A 16,026-nucleotide genomic window follows, 5' to 3' on the forward strand; every position below is an offset into this window, starting at 1 on the left:
AAATATCACATAAACAAAATAACTTCTATTTCTATAGGAAAATATGTTACAAGTTCTAAACAACAACGGGCCTACATACTTCAAACTTCATACTTCATACTACTTCATACTTGATGCTTACATACCTACATACACCATACTTGATTCTGGTCAATCAGAGGATCCTTTTACCATCTACCAACCTGTCTGATTAAAATAATTATAAATACTCTTCTGTATACTTTATTTTGAAAAAAAAAACTATTCTGAAAAGTTCTATCTTTCCTTGATGGATCACTTCCAAAACAGTGAATTTTAAAATTTATACATGTTTTAAAGAAACCTGATGTGACAAGTTTATACTCCTAGAATTACATATTCTTTCAGAGATTATTGGCCTAAACGCCCAGTGAGACAGACATAAGCAGAATTGAAAATAATGGTTCAGTCACTAAGATATTTACTAATACATTTAATGTAAAAGACAATCTTTCCATAACAAATTTAAAAAGTCCAATAATTAAGCTTCTTTATGAAGAAGGGGAAAAGAGGACAACAAATGCTTTCCAGTTTCTCCATAGGATGACAGCATTGACAATAACAGATTTAAATTAGATAAGCTGGGATCCACTGAATTATAGCTCTGGTTGCTTACCATTTATACAGTGCCTACCAGTGTGAGTTGGATTTCTGGATAAAATGTAAACGTTTTCATTTAAATTATTTACTTACAGAAGTTATTTTTTTCTCTATCTGTTCCCCTTTGGAAAAGAAAGACAGTCAGATAATTTACATCTGACTCTTGAATTATCCTCACACTTCTGTGTGAGGCAACATGCTTGGTTCACTGGATCTTAACTTCTAGCCTACCCACCACACCCCACAAAAGAAGCTTTCATTTGATAGTCACCATGTTCCTCTCAGTATAGGCAAGAGACACTCAAAGCTGTGAGGAAAATGTGAAACAGGAGAGGATGGGTACTAGAGCAGTTCTAATCCTGTCATTCTAGTATTTCAAGCAGAAAGAGAATTAATACAAGGAGTTAGGTGCTTACCAAACTGTCAGAAATGCCAGAGGAAGAGAGAGGCCAGGAAATTTGGCCATTAGCATTTCAAATCTCTCAGAGATTTGACAGTGTATAGCACCCACTGGAAAATGCTGCCAGTTGCCAGAGTTTCCTCTAGCACTGAGGTCAATCAGTCACAGGATAGCTCTAGAGGCCCCTGACGTCACCTCAGCCGAAGCCCACATATCTTACCATGATTGCCAACAGAAGTAATAATGGCTCTCTGGTTCTCTCTCACCTTCCAAATCTCACAAAAATGCTGCTAATTAGAAAAATCTGTGCTTTCCCTGTCAGGGACTGGAAGTTCTCAAACAGTGTCGGGACTTACAGTAACCATCATGACATTGGCAGAAAAAGAGTCTAGGGTCCCATTAGAAGCACATATTGTTAGGGAAAAGGAATCTGAATTGCTGACCCAGGCTTATTCAGTGAGGCTTGGTTCTGGCACATGTAGCTGAGGTTGGATGTTCATTCTAGCCAACTAGGGCCACACTCTGGAAACCATAGCTGAGCATGTGAGTACAAACCAAAAAGATTCAACTTTAAGTGACAATATGGACCACCCTTGGCTGAAGGAGTGAGGTTAACCTCCATCAGAGGACCCAGGAGAGGAACTGGACCAGCAGAGCCTACGAGCAGCAGGGAGCTCTGCCAAACCAATTTACAAGAGCAACACCACACAGCAGCTACAGAAACAATGGTAGCAGAAAAGTGAGTCCCGCCAGTGAATCAGTCAGTTCTCCAATTCTCTCTTGGTGAGGCAAGTGGAAGGAAGATCTGCCCCTCTGAGTAATCTTCTGGAGTCACTGAGCAATTCAGGAAAGAGAAATAAAGATTCTAGATGTCCTGTCATTTTGGAAATTATGAAATTGAGTTGGTTTTAATATAAAGGTTTTTTTAAGTTTCCAGATAAAGACGGTAAATTCATGTACTTACAGACCTCTGCTGTCTTCCTAAAGCCCAATAAGCTTTACTTTTTTTAAAAAGGCATAAAGTTGCATGGACAAAGAGTATTTGGAAAGGAGACAAAGACCACAGAGTTTTGGAAGCTAGAAAGCAGCTGGATGAGTGGTAAATTACTTGGCAAATCTGAGAAAGCTGAATTCTAAGCCAGCAATAGAAAAGCTGAGATACAACCCAATATATGTGACAGAATCCCCCAAAGACCCAAGATTTTGTGGACCGAGTATCTCTGGAAGACCTGGGAGTTAAACTGATGATAAAAACTGCAGGATTGCTTGAAAGTCATTTCTGAGAAATGAAGTGACCTCTTGGACCCTCACCAACCTTGTGAAGCTGGACAGTCATCCCGCTTTCTGTCTCTCTCTGGCCAACTAGAAGTTACTCTGCAGAGACCGTATAACTGAGGTTGTCTCTACTGAAGGGCTAGTAGGCAGAGCTGCAGGCAGAAGTGCCATAATAAAAATAAGGAAATTCAATGAAAATTCCCATACTGAATATTGAGATTTTAGCATTCTCCTCTCCCACCATCTCTCCCTGAACCCAGCTTTCAGAATGCCAGCTGTGGAGCCTATACCCTCCAGGCAGGAGGTCAGAAGCACCTTTTCTGGGCAATCTTGCAAGTCCAAGAGAAAGCCTTAAAAATACTCTCATAAAGGATTTCCCAAAGAAACATTCTAGTCAAATTATTCTACTCTGAAGCCTATAGTCCATGTGCCCCACACATGCACATAGCTTCTAAAGAGGATTTTTTGTTGCCCTCCTCTCAAATATGAATGGCCAATAAGCATCTAAATGACAGAAAGTGGCCAAACCAAACACCCATTAAAGCAACATGAGGAGAAAAAGACTTTATTGGAAGAAGAAAAATGAAATTAAAAATAGAATTAATTTTCTCAGAGGGGAAAAAATAAGTTATTACACCAACCAATCAAAAAAGGAATGATATATTAATTAAGATAATACTGCTATGACAGAGACATATCAAAATTTGGTATCTCAAAATAGCTTAACATAATAGGCTTTTATTTCTTACCTATGTAAAGTCCAGTTAGTAATGGGATGGGGGGAAGGGCTCTGTTCCACATAGTTACTCCTACTTCCTGGTTCCCTCCTCCCCACTTGTGACTTCTCCATTCCTCTGGTCCTTAGAGCTCTATCTATTCACGTGACCTATTCACGTGACACATAATGAAAGAAATGGCAAAGGAAACATACTTACTTCCTAACTCTTTGTCTTAAAAGAACATGTACTATTTTTATTCAATTTCCAATAGCATGAAGCAAAGGGAAATCAGAAATGTGGTCCCTGACTGAGCAGTCACTTTCCATCAGCAATTTTAATTTAAGGAAAGAATATAAATCTATATTGGAGTGCTGACTGCCTGTTCATGCTATTGGGGGAAAAATAAAGGTTAGAAGACGTTCAGAACACAAAAAAAATAGCTCTTGGAAAATAAAAGTGTAACAGCAGTTATTAAATATACAATGTAAGAGTTGAAAGGTAAAATTGAGAAAATATGGCATAAAGTATAGCAAAAGGACAAAAAGATGGAAAATAGAACAGAAACATAAAAAAAATTAGAAGTCAGTCCACAGAATCTAACATGAAAAGATATTCCAGAAAGGAAAATACAGGGGAAAATAATAATCAAATAAACAATTCAGGACAAATTCACCGAACTGAAAAAAAAGAATCAACACATTAAAAAATTTCACCAAAGGCCTGACATGATAGATAAAACAGACTTAGACAGGGATACATGACATGATGTTTCTGATCTCTGTGGACAACTAAAAGATTTTAAAAGTTTTAAGAGCAAAAAATTCCTAGTTCATACAATGATAAAAAAAAAATGAGAATGGCAGTGGACTTCACAATACTAAAATGGAAGCTAGGAGAGGGAGGAACCCTGCCATTGGGATTACAAAGGAGCATTCAACCTAGAATTCCATACCCAGCCAAACTCGCAATGGAGAGTGATGGTATGATAATACAGCCAGTTTCAAACACACATGGCCTCAAATAGTTTACCTATTATGCAACCTTTTTTCAGGACACACTGCGTTCTAGATTTCACCCAATCTATATAAGAGCATATAGATGTGTAATTTAAAAAGATGAAATTCATAGCACACCTGCAATATTGACACTATGGTGAGAGGATAGTTTAGTAGTGTCAGGAAAAGTTGGAGATGTAGTAGTAGTAGTAACAGCAACAGTACTCGTGGTAGTATTACAAAAGATTATTAATTTAACTTAAGCCTAACCAAAGGAAAAGAATAAATTAATGAATATAAGAATATGTCTAAAACACTAGTAATACAGAATTGAGTAGTCAGGTAAAATTATAGATTGTGTATAATGTCTAGTTCTGCCTTAAAACACATAGGTTGATTATTTTAATTTTTCACATTCCATGTTGCTGCACTCTTCAGGAACACATCTGTGAAAGCAGAAGACGGCCTACGTGGCCAGTATGGAGATAGACACATATTTTTTCTGTCCGAATATGGTCTAAATGTTACCTTCTCATAACCGGTACCTTTAATATGCACTATTAATTGAAATCATTTGGTAGCTTCTCTAAAAATATTGGCAACAATTTCAAACTTTTATTAAAATTTTGATCTTTTAAGGTTAAAATTATGTCCTTTGAGATAAGGTATTGGCAATTCTCTGTGAAAGTTCTGCAAAATGAAAATAATCTTTAATAATTAAGAATAGGAAAGGCAACTTGGAACTCTGCAAAAGCAGGAGACTTACCTATCCATCTGGTACAATTTGTGCCAGCCACAGCAATTAGTACAGATTTAATACTTACATGGAAATTTCTATAAGTAAAAAAAATAAGCCATATTACCCTGACCTAGCTTACTAAATTTTATAAATCAGCTTTATATTCGTAACGTAGCAGGACTTATTGTGAGAGGAAAATAGAACCCCTATCTTATGTAAGCCAGGGTTTTTTTTTTCCTTATATATGCATCTTCGCTCAATCTCTAACTGTTAAAGACACCAAAATACACTCCCACCTACCTCCCCAGCAAAAATTGCAAGTTTGGATCAGATAACAGCCTGAGGCACCGGTTAAGGAAATCACTACAGAAGTCAGTGCCACAGACTTTAAGCAAAGACAAGGGATTCATTCTCAGACACAAAGCAGGATAAGTATCCTTCGGAAGCCAGAGTCACTAAAATTAGAGAGCAAGGAAGCACGTTTTGAAAATACAGTTTGCAGGGGCTGAGAATCAAGGAGATCAAACATCCCAACATAAATATGGTTCTTCCTAATTTTCTGCAGAAGTAGAAGCTTGTGACTGTGGACATTCTTGGATCTGCATTATTATTTTATTACTTTCATGACACTAATTTTCTAAATTTTATTTTTAAGAAAAGAATCTAGATAAGGCAATGTGTTTTGATGGTCTCTAGCTGTTAGGATTGTGTATGGCTGTCTGTATAGGAAATAATTCTGGCTTAAGCAGGACAAGTTTTATTTTCCTCTCATGATAAAGCAGGTTCATAATTTCTTGAGAAGCCCATGCTTCTTCCAGGTCTCTGCTACATCATCCTAATATTCTGGCTATGTGCTTGTGCTTATGCTTACATTATGGATGCTGGGCCTCTAGGCATCCCATACTGTTCCAGACAGCAGGAAGGAATAATGGCAAAAATGTGCATATCAACCAAATCAGCCTCCTTTTTAAGGCACTTTCCCAGAAGTTCTACAAAACAACTTCTAGCTATACTTCATCAGCTAGTTTCCATTGGCTATGCAAAGAAGCTTGTAAAATGTAGTTTTGGCTGGGCACATTGCAATTGCCAGTGAAACTGGGGTTCCATTGCACAAAGAGAGGCGAATGGATGTTGACTAGGTACCAGAAAGTCTAAATTCTGTACTGCACTTACTATCTGACTATGTGAAATTCACTCATCTTCCCTGGGCTTCAGTTTTCTAATTTGTAAAACAGAAACTGACACTTTTCAGGATTGTCATACCGTTTTAAGATAACATGTGTAAAGGCTTGACACACAGTAGGGTTGTAATAAATCAAATGATTACCAAGAAAAGCTCTAGCTCCTAAAATATGTTTTTGTACTTATTGAACACTGTTGTTGAAAGGTGAAATTATCTGATCGGGTATAATACCATCGAATACTGGAACTACATCACACTGCCTTGTCAGGGCAACTCAACTACTGCATTCTATCTCATCTCATTATCTCCATCCCACCCTCTGGAGGAATACCAGTTAGGAGTGTACACACTCTTATAATTCTAGTCAACTACTAAAGAAAACGAAGTATCTAGAAAAATGAAAAAGACTAACAATAAAGGTATCCACACAGCATATATGATACACAATCCACATCTATATAACCCTTTACTCTCCACCAAAGCAATGGCCTCTTTATCCCAAGAGACAGTTTGTCTTAAAAACATACCACTTTCTTTTTTAAAAATTCCAAGTCCAGGCTTCTCCAGTAATATTTATACAAAGAGACTACAGGATCGAAGCATTTCTATTCCACTATTGTTCATTTCTCTACTTGTTGGGGTTATTTGGCATTTTGTTTTTCTTGTTGTTGTTGTTTTTGTAGATCAAAACATATGACCACAAAGTCCTCCCACTCCAGGACCCAAGTCCCTTTGCAATGGATTTAGTATCCTTCTATCAAGAGTTAGAGTTTATTCCTCTTCCTCTTGAATCTAGGCTGGTCTTGGACTTGCTTTGACCAATAGAAGATGGCAGAAGTGACATGATGCAACTTACAAGACTAGATAGGTCTTATTAGGCTTTATAGCTCTGGCTTCACCCACATGGAACACTGTTCTGAGGCCGCCATGTAATAAGAAAGTATGTCTGGCCTACATGGAGGCAGACATAGGTGCCTCGGAGGGTAGGCAGCACTGACTGCGAAACAGGTCAGTTAGACCATCTCAGACCTGCTAGCCCAAGAGAGTCTCCAGCTGAATGCAACTATGTGAGTGACTAGCCCAGAAGAAATCAGCAGAGGAACCACTCAGCCAACAGACCAAGTGGTGAGAAGTAATAAATTGTTATTATAAGCCATTAAGCTTTGAAGGGATTTGTTACACAGCAATATAAACTGAAGTATCATCACCTTGTGAAGAAATACACTGAAGCTTTTATTTCCTTTACAGTGATCTTTACACTGTGAAAAGAAACCTAATACAGCCCTAAGCACACGATGGGTGCTTAATAATTACTTGTGAAATGAATGAATAAATATATCATGGTGAACTTCCTTTAACTCAATAAAGATACATAGCTTGTAATCTGCTCATTATTAAATCTCTACCAGAATCAAGATCAGAGCACCATCTATTGGTCAGCAGATAATTGTGAAGAAGCAAAGCAGGGATGAATTCATGCTCCCTTTATTTTAATGTGAAACTTAATAATTAAGTAACACTTCTGCATGAGCCATATGCTTCTCTTAGAGAAGAAGATCATTATATAGATGAACTGGGGTTTTTTCCCCATTTCTCTCTTTTAGTAGGAACAGCTTCAACATATAATAGTTCCCACTATTTTATTGTTATTTAAAAAGCTACCCCCAAACAAAAGTCATCCTTTATGAACTCAGATTCTGCACTATCAAATGAGTTACTTATAACTTTTCCTAATTTCATATCTAGTTAATATCCAAAAGCCCCAGGAATTTACATGGCTCAAAAGTAAATGTTTTAGGAATATCTTAATTGAGAATTGTTTTTAATTGCTGCAATGGAAGATTAGTAAACTACCCTTTGAAGTCTTTCCAGTCTAAAATCACTGTGTCTATGCTCTGTGATGTAGAACTTCAGTGCATCAGTTGCCCATCTGAGTGTTGGAGTAAACCCAAATTTTCTTGCTAGGAAAATCTTGGCCTTTGGCACAAAATCTCATCAGGCACATACCCATCAAACATTATGTGGCCTTTGAATCAGATGTATGTGCTGCTGGAAAAGAAGATTCTCCTTCTACTGCTAATTTTTTTAAGGTTTTATTTTGAGAGAGAGTTTGTGCGCCAGAAGAGGGGGAGAGAGACAGAGAGAGAGAGAGAGAGAAGAGAGAATATCCCAAGCAGGATCCGTGCTATCAGCACAGAACCTGATGTGGGGATCAATCTCATGAACGCTGAGATCATGACCTGAGCCAAAATCAAGAGTCAGAGGCTTAACTAACGGAGCCACACAGGTGTCACTTTACTGCAAATTTTTATGTAGCAGTAGAAACGAGAGGGGCACCCAGCTGTACTTCACCTGCACAAGCCATTTGGTCCCTTTTACTTGGTATTTTTATAGACCTAATTCCCAACTTGAATAAACAGTCAGGGATCACTTTATGAAACTGACTTCCTCTGTAGTTAAGGGACTCCTTTTCTTAAAGCTGTTTTATGTTTTTTTTTTCTTTCTGTGAGATGGGAATCCTGGTGGTGTAAGAGTTCCTTACAATGCAAGGAAGGCTGTGGTGAGGGTACCTTGGAACATAGCAGGGCTCTAGACAGAGATAACTTGTTATGAAGAGGGCTTGGACCTGGGGTAATACAGAGTGAGCTGCTGACACTCTTGGAAGAATAGAGGAGATGTGGTCCTCATTAAAGCCTAAATGTCAGAAGAGCTCTCAGCTGACTTTGAAGCATATGCAGAATCTGTGCACTTAAAATTATTACCAGGAAATAAAATCCAAAATTTCTTTGATTTCTTATCCAAAAGTGTGTGTTGGGGAGAGGGGATGAGTGAGAGAGAGAGTGAGAGACAGAGATGCCACCACTGTACTAATTCTGAAGAGTTGCCTGATGGCTATGCCATACTTTCTTCCTCTAAATACTCTAAAATGTATTCCCAGAGCAAACCATATCATAAAAGGAAAGGAAACGTGTATTTCTTTATTTTAAACATCAGGTAATCTCTTTCATTTGAGGAACCACCATCTTTTGTTAGGACTTTCTGCAATGTCCACTTACCTGGTCTTCCTTTACATATATTCATGCATTCTCTACCCTCCAGTTAGGCTTTGAAAACTGCAAATCCTATCTTGTCAGGTGTCTGCTTAAAACCTTCTGTGACTTCCTATTGGACTTTAACATTGTCCATAGGGCTAGGTATCACCTCATCCCTACCTACTTCTTTAGTTTTTCTCTAGGTCACTTGGTCCCCTTCAGTAACCTGATGGAATGATAAGGGAGGACGTCCAGTATATATTACTCTTCCCTATACAAGTTCTAAACCAACTGCTTTGGCAAAAGAGCAAGATAAATGGGAGACTTAGAAAGAAAAATCTTGATCACATATTGCATTGGTATTGGAGACTGCAGCCTTAAATGAAGGGAATTTCTAAGAACTAGTTTTATCCACTCAGGAAACAGCAGCACTGAATCATTTTCCTCATGCCCATGGGCACAGCCTCAACTACTAAGTTTAAGCCCTGGCGGTAGCTTAGAAGAGCTGGGGTTACAATGCAGTATCAAATGATGCACAAGTCTCAGTAGCTTGAAGCCACAAAGGCATATTTCTTGTTCATTTAACACATCCATCGTAGGGCAGCTGAGACTCTGCTCTATATTCCAGTCCTGTCTCTGGCACCCAGACTGAAGGAGCAATCACCCTCTCAAACTGTGCTGGTTGCCACTGCAGAAAGATAAGACAGGGTTTGGAAAATTTCTCTGTCTTTCTAGCAATCACATGCTCTGCTCCAAAAATGAATCACACCACTTTCAATCTCAACCCAGTGGCCAGAACTAATAAAATGGCCCTACCAGGAAATTTAGGCTTCCATGTGTCCAGAGAAGAAGAATGAATGTGGATGGGCAAAAACTATGAATATTTCCATGGCCAAGAGCAACTGTGGACAGATGCTCTGCATAGGCATGCCAGCCTCCAAGAGACACAGAAGTGAACGGTGCTAAGCTCCACATACCAAAAGTTACCACTCAGAATTTCATGGAGATGGATAAAACTTCTTTAGGTGGAATTCTTCTCATGGAAACAAGATAAGTAGGGAAGAGGTATTCCCCCTTACAAGATCCATTGTGAAAATTCATGGTTTGAATTCAACCGGGATTGAAAATGAAGCACAATTTGAGTTAAGCATTCTTCTAAGAATATAGGCAGCCTCACATGGAAAAACATTATATAGAACATACCCATTATGTAGGAGGCTCCTAGCAAATGATATAACAAAAGTGGATCCCAGAAATTACAATGTAGGATTATTAATCCTCAAGAAACAGAGAGAGAGGTGTTTTTGCAACCCAATGTTTACAAAGTTTTTCCTTAATTTCCCGAAAGGAAAGCTCTGGGACAATTAACAGTACAGTATCATGGCATTTTCCTTGACATGGTTTTAACTGAAATATTACATGCACACAGAAAAGTATACAAATCATAAAGGCCTAACATATTTTCACAAAATATAAACACATCTGGGGAACCTAAGTGCCCAGATCAAGAACCAGAACACTGTATTACTCTGGGCTCCCCACTCTCCTTGTGTTTCCTTTCAGTCACTAAAATAGCACCCCCTCCATGCATGACACTACAGAGAGCAATTATGCTGTTGGAGAGAACACTGGGAGTGGAAGGATGGGTAAGGAGGAAATTTCACATTTTGCAATGTGTTGTTCTAATTTTGTACACCAAGAATATAACTGTATATCACCTTTCAAATCAAACAATTTAAACTCTCCTATCTTGACCCAGTGATTCCCCTTGATGATCCTATATTTACCATGCTCCACTCAAGTGATTATGAGCACAGACTCTGGAGTAATAGAGAAATGAGTTGAAGTCATGTCTTACCAATCAGGAGCAGTTTCTGGGCCTTGGTCAAGTTATTCAAATTCCCAAAGCCTGAGTTCTATCATCTACAAATTATGAAAATAATATCTAATTCTTAGGGGCACCTGGGTGGCTCAGTTGGTTAAGCATCTTACTCTTGATATTGGCTCAGGCCATGATCTCATAATCATAAGATCAAGCCTCACGTTGGGCTTGGAGCCTGTTTGGGATTCTCTCTCTTCCTCTTTTTCTGCTCCTCGCCAACTCATTCTCTCTCTCAAAATAAATAACCTTAAAAAAATAATGAATTCATAAAATATTAAATGAAAAGTAAATTAGTAAAGTAATTAATATAGTACCTGAAACACATTAATGGTCCTATAAAGTGTACCTTTTATTATTCTATGGAATAAAAATGTCAGATAACTGGCCTTTGGAGATTAAAGAATGTAATATACTCTATTCAAAACATTAAATTAGAAACATAGGTATTCTCCTTCTATTTGAAATAGTTGAAGATGAGGAGTATTCACCATTCACAGTCTCTGAGAAGCACAAGGGAGCTAACAGTGTCTTAGAAATCATCAGATTCATTTATCTGCTTGTTTATTGAATAAACTGAAACCAAAACAATCAATGACTTATTTTTACTCACACCATTTGTTCTGCAAAAGGTCGAGAACCTGATTTTAATTTCTCTGACATCCTGTCCAGTGCTTTCCCTACTATGCCATGATCCATTCACGCAGCCATACTCGAACAGAGAGAACAGTTATGAGGGTCTCATAAGTACATGCCAGTAAAATCCACACTAAAATGGCTATCCCTGGAAAAGGTGGAAAAACACTTTTTATTAGATTAGGCTGACTTCCATTTATTCCATCAGCAGCATCTGTGTTTACTGGAAGGGACTGCAAGGAGATTACCTATGTATTAGAAGATGGCTAATATGTGGTATTAAAAATTAATTCCATTTCTGAATATATTGAACAAGAGGGGATCTTATCAGCCATCTGCTGCTGAGTCCTGTGTTGTCCTGATTGCTTAGATTTATGCTAATGAAAAACCAACCCACAGGGCTGCAGAAATCTTTCATTCTTCTCTCTTCCTCACACACACCCTATTGCAAGAAAGGAATTGAACCTAAAATTAGTGAGTTGTGAATTCAACTTTGGTGGAAAAGTGTAAGGAGACAGACTGGGCCTTAAGGAAGAAAGGAGCAGATGTCGTAGAAGAATTTCCTCAAGTATTGAAGGCTTTGGTGAGCTTGTGATCCAGTTGAGAAAAGAGCTTCAAACTTGTGTTTGAATCTTGATTTCTTGGTGTTGAGTCTTACAGTTAATTCTGTGGCCTTGTCCAGCTTGGCATTCATTTCCTCGCCCCAAGGGCATCTTTTATAACTGACCTCTGAAAGTGTAATATAATTGTCAGTGGCTCTAAGATGAAAGGATTTCAAACTGTTTAAAGCATGAGGGAAGCTCTAATGTTTCAGCCACTCAACATACTATATGGCTAAATCAGTCCATAATTATGTTGATTTATTTTTGAGACACAGAGAGAATGTGCAAGAGAGCAGAACAAGGGCAGAGAGGGCAGGAGCGAGGATCCGAAGCAGGCTCTGAACTGACAGCAGAGAGCACCATATGGGACTCAAATCACATACCATGATATCATGACCTGAGTGGAAGCCCAATGCTTATCTGACTGAGCCACCCAGATGCCTCAGTCTCATAATTATTACTTCTATTATTCTCTTTTAAATCTTACTGATGAATCAGGAAAACTTTTTTCCTTTAAAAATATTTAATATTGGAAACAGTACATTTCCTGTATTTTCTTCATTTTTTTAAATGTTTTATTTATTTTTGAGAGAGAGAGAGAGACAGCATGAGCAGGGGAGGGTCAGAGAGAGAGGGAGACACAGAAACCTAAGACAGCCTCCAGGCTCTGAGCTGTCAGCACAGCGCCCGATGCAGGGCTCAAACTCAGGAACAGTAAGATCATGACTCGAGCTGAAGTTGGATGCTCAACTGACTGAGCCACCCAGGCACCCCATTTTTTATATTTTAATTTTTTTCAATGTTTTATTTATTTTTGAGAGAATTTCCTGTATTTTAATAAATAGAGAGGAGTACTTTGAGCAGCCAAGAGGATGCCTTAGACATGCATACATTGGCAGATCAAAGAAAGATTAATATTTAATACATAGAAATGAACATAAAGGAGTAGGAAAATAAACTTTTTCTTAACTACTACATGTATTTTATGAAATGACCATATATTTTATGTTATTTCAAAGGCATAACAGATGGATATAGCATCAATAATTCCAAGTATCTATTTTGTTAATGGACCATTTTTTCCTCAAACAGTAGATAAATAAAAGGATGTTATGGACTGATTCTGTTGGCATATTTTTGAAAATAAGGAATATCACCCTATTGCCTCCTGCAAAGCACTTCAAAGAGATGTATTCCTTGTGTATATGTTCATAGTACTGACTCTCAAAAGGGAAGCACACAAGAATGAATCTCAAAAACAAATTTGATTTCCATTTTAAGAGTCTGGCATATTTGTAAAAGTAATATTTTCAAGGAATCTTATTCAACAAAGCATTAAAAACTTGGTGGTTATTGACTATAAAGGCTCTTAGTTAATCTTAAAAAAACTTTTTTTTGGACGTTTATTTATTTCTGAGAGAGAGAGTGAGAAGGGGCAAGGCAGAGAGAGATAGAGACACAGAATCTGAAGCAGGCTCCAAGCTGTCAGCACAGAGCCTGATGCAGGGCTTGAACTCACAAACTGTGAGATCATAACCTGAGCTGAAGTCAGACACTTAACCGATTGAGCCGCCCAGGTGCCCCTATTAATCTTTAATATAAAGTTCCCTTTTTTTCCCCCTCTATTTACATTCTTTACAGGGAACAGATACATTGGGTTATATCATCCAAAGAATAATAGATTAAGGAATCGTTTCTAAAGTAATTTTAACCACTCTGATTGTGAAATACCATATTCACAAAAAAGTAGAGGAAACACAAATGCACAGTATGGTGAATACATATAAAGCAAATATCCATGTATCTACCCCTTAGGTCAGACATAGAGGGCTGACAGCCCTATAGACAACCCCCACGGGTTTCTTCTTTAGTACACCCCTCTCCCCCTATATGGGGTAACCACTACCATGACTTTTACTAGAATATCTCTTCATTTTATTTATACCATTATCACCAATGTATTTGTCTCTAAAAATGTATTATACTTGAGTCTGTTTTGATCAGAATGTATTATATTGTGACTGGCTTCTTATTTTCAACATTTTGTTTATATACTTAGTCCGCATTGCTTTATGGCATTGTAGTTTGTTTACTTGTGTATACACTATACAATTTCATCCTACAAATGTATAAAATATATTTATCTACTCCAATGTTGACAGGAATTTGGTTTATTTACACTTTGGGGATATTACAAATTCTGATCTGAATAGTCTTACAATGTATCTTGGTATGCATTTGAACAAGTTTCTCTAGGTATCAAAAACTGCAGAAGGTCTGAGATTATGCCCTGCGTGTAAGCTAACAAATCGATCTGCCCTGGTTTCATGATGGCTGGAAGCAGATACGAGATTCCTGGGTCAGCAACCATAATAACCAGAGAGTTAGTAACCTGGGTCAGTACACTGACCCCTTGAGCCTTAAATTCCCACAGGGTGACATAGAGGGCCAGATTCCTGTAAACACAGTGAGCCACATTCCTGAAGAGGAACCCTAGGGGCGTCTGGGTGGCTCAGTAACTTAGGTGTCAAACTTCAGCTCAGGTCATGATCTCACGGTTTGTGAGTTTAAGCCCCACGTAGGGCTCTGTGCTGACAGCTCAAGACTGCTTTGGATTCTGTGTCTTCTTCTCTCTCTCTGTCCTTCCCTTACTTGCACTCTGTCTCTGTTTCTCAAAAAAAAAAAAACAAAAAAACAAAAAAAACAAAAAAGTCTGACATTCAGCAGAAGAGGAACTCCAAGCTCAGGGAAATTCAAATTTTTACAATAGATAATAAGCCTGACCAACCTTTGCTCCAGTAGGGCCACTATCTCTATCTTCCAAGTCCACTTTCTGCAAAGGTATTCTGGAAAAGATAGAAGAAAGGCAGTTAGTATCTCTGCCCAAGAGATATATAGAAATGTAAGAACGTCGTGGAGAATTATCTCCAAACATTAGAAAAAGGCGATTTTTATGAGAAAATTAACCTCCCTATTTTTCTTCTACATTAATTAATTTTTTTAATGTTTATTTATTTTTGAAAGAGAGTGAGACCTTGCAAGAAAGGGAGGAGCAGAGGGAGAGAGACAGAGAATCCCAAGCAGACTCCTCATTGTCAGTACTTAGCCCAACGTGGGGTTCAAAGTTATGAACAGTGAGATCATGACCTGAGCCAAAATCAACTGACTGAGTCACTCAGGCACCCCTACATTAATTTTTTTTTAAAGAAAAATCTATGAGAGTATTCATGAGTTTATGAAAATATTAAGGTTTCTGCTTACACATATATTTTAAAACATGAGATAAATTATTAGATGTAGGTTTTTAATTTTTTTTAATTCTAAATTTCATGGCTTAGAGATAGTTCAGAAGAGAATTTTTCTTTCCTTTTCTTACTTACAGCTGGTGAAATAAAATTTTCCAAAAACTGTTCTTTATTACCTCAAATTCTTAAGAAAAATTCTAATTCCATGTTCAATTATCCAATTTGGGCAACATTTCATCACTGCAAATGCAACTGTAAATGCACTAATTGTGTGCACAGGGGATAAAAGTGAGTCATCATACACAGGGAGGAAAATGCTAAATTGATCATGACGGAAATCCATTCCCAGCACCAAGGTGAGCATCAGGTGATTATACAGAATGCCATCATCACCCCTATCATATCATCTTAACTCTAATTTCTCCCTCATCAAATCTCTCCTGCATAGCCATGTCAGAGATGTTGTCCTTAAAAGCAGATTACATTAAGTAATAGCCTTGCTCTAGCACCTATGGAATTCAGCAAGTGCTACAAATCAGGTTGTGTTTTGTTGGTGTTGTTTTTTAAACATTACCCAGTGTCTTTAACAGGTCTTTTTCCTCTGATGTTTTGACACCTTGCATGACAATAGAAGAGAGTGTTCTTTCCAAGGTTAGCTAACTTCCTAGAGAGAGTAAACAATGTGCCTGGGAGCATGCTTTTC

General features: G+C 37.9%; 1 long non-coding RNA gene across 1 annotated transcript in view; it reads right to left on the reverse strand.

Annotated features, from left to right (window-relative positions):
• Positions 1–11,698: 11,698 nt before the first annotated feature.
• LOC144240573 (uncharacterized) overlaps positions 11,699–16,026 on the reverse strand; it is an 80,450-nt gene continuing 76,122 nt past the window's right edge. The window contains exons 3-4 of the long non-coding RNA XR_013337762.1: positions 14,867–14,924; positions 11,699–12,205 (exon numbers count right to left, since the gene is read on the reverse strand). This is a non-coding gene — a long non-coding RNA (uncharacterized LOC144240573). The remainder of the gene's footprint in view (positions 12,206–14,866; positions 14,925–16,026) is intronic.

Source organism: Crocuta crocuta, unplaced genomic scaffold (assembly GCF_008692635.1).
Source record: "Crocuta crocuta isolate KB4526 unplaced genomic scaffold, BGI_CrCroc_1.0 scaffold6, whole genome shotgun sequence".
Lineage (NCBI taxonomy): Eukaryota > Metazoa > Chordata > Mammalia > Carnivora > Hyaenidae > Crocuta > Crocuta crocuta.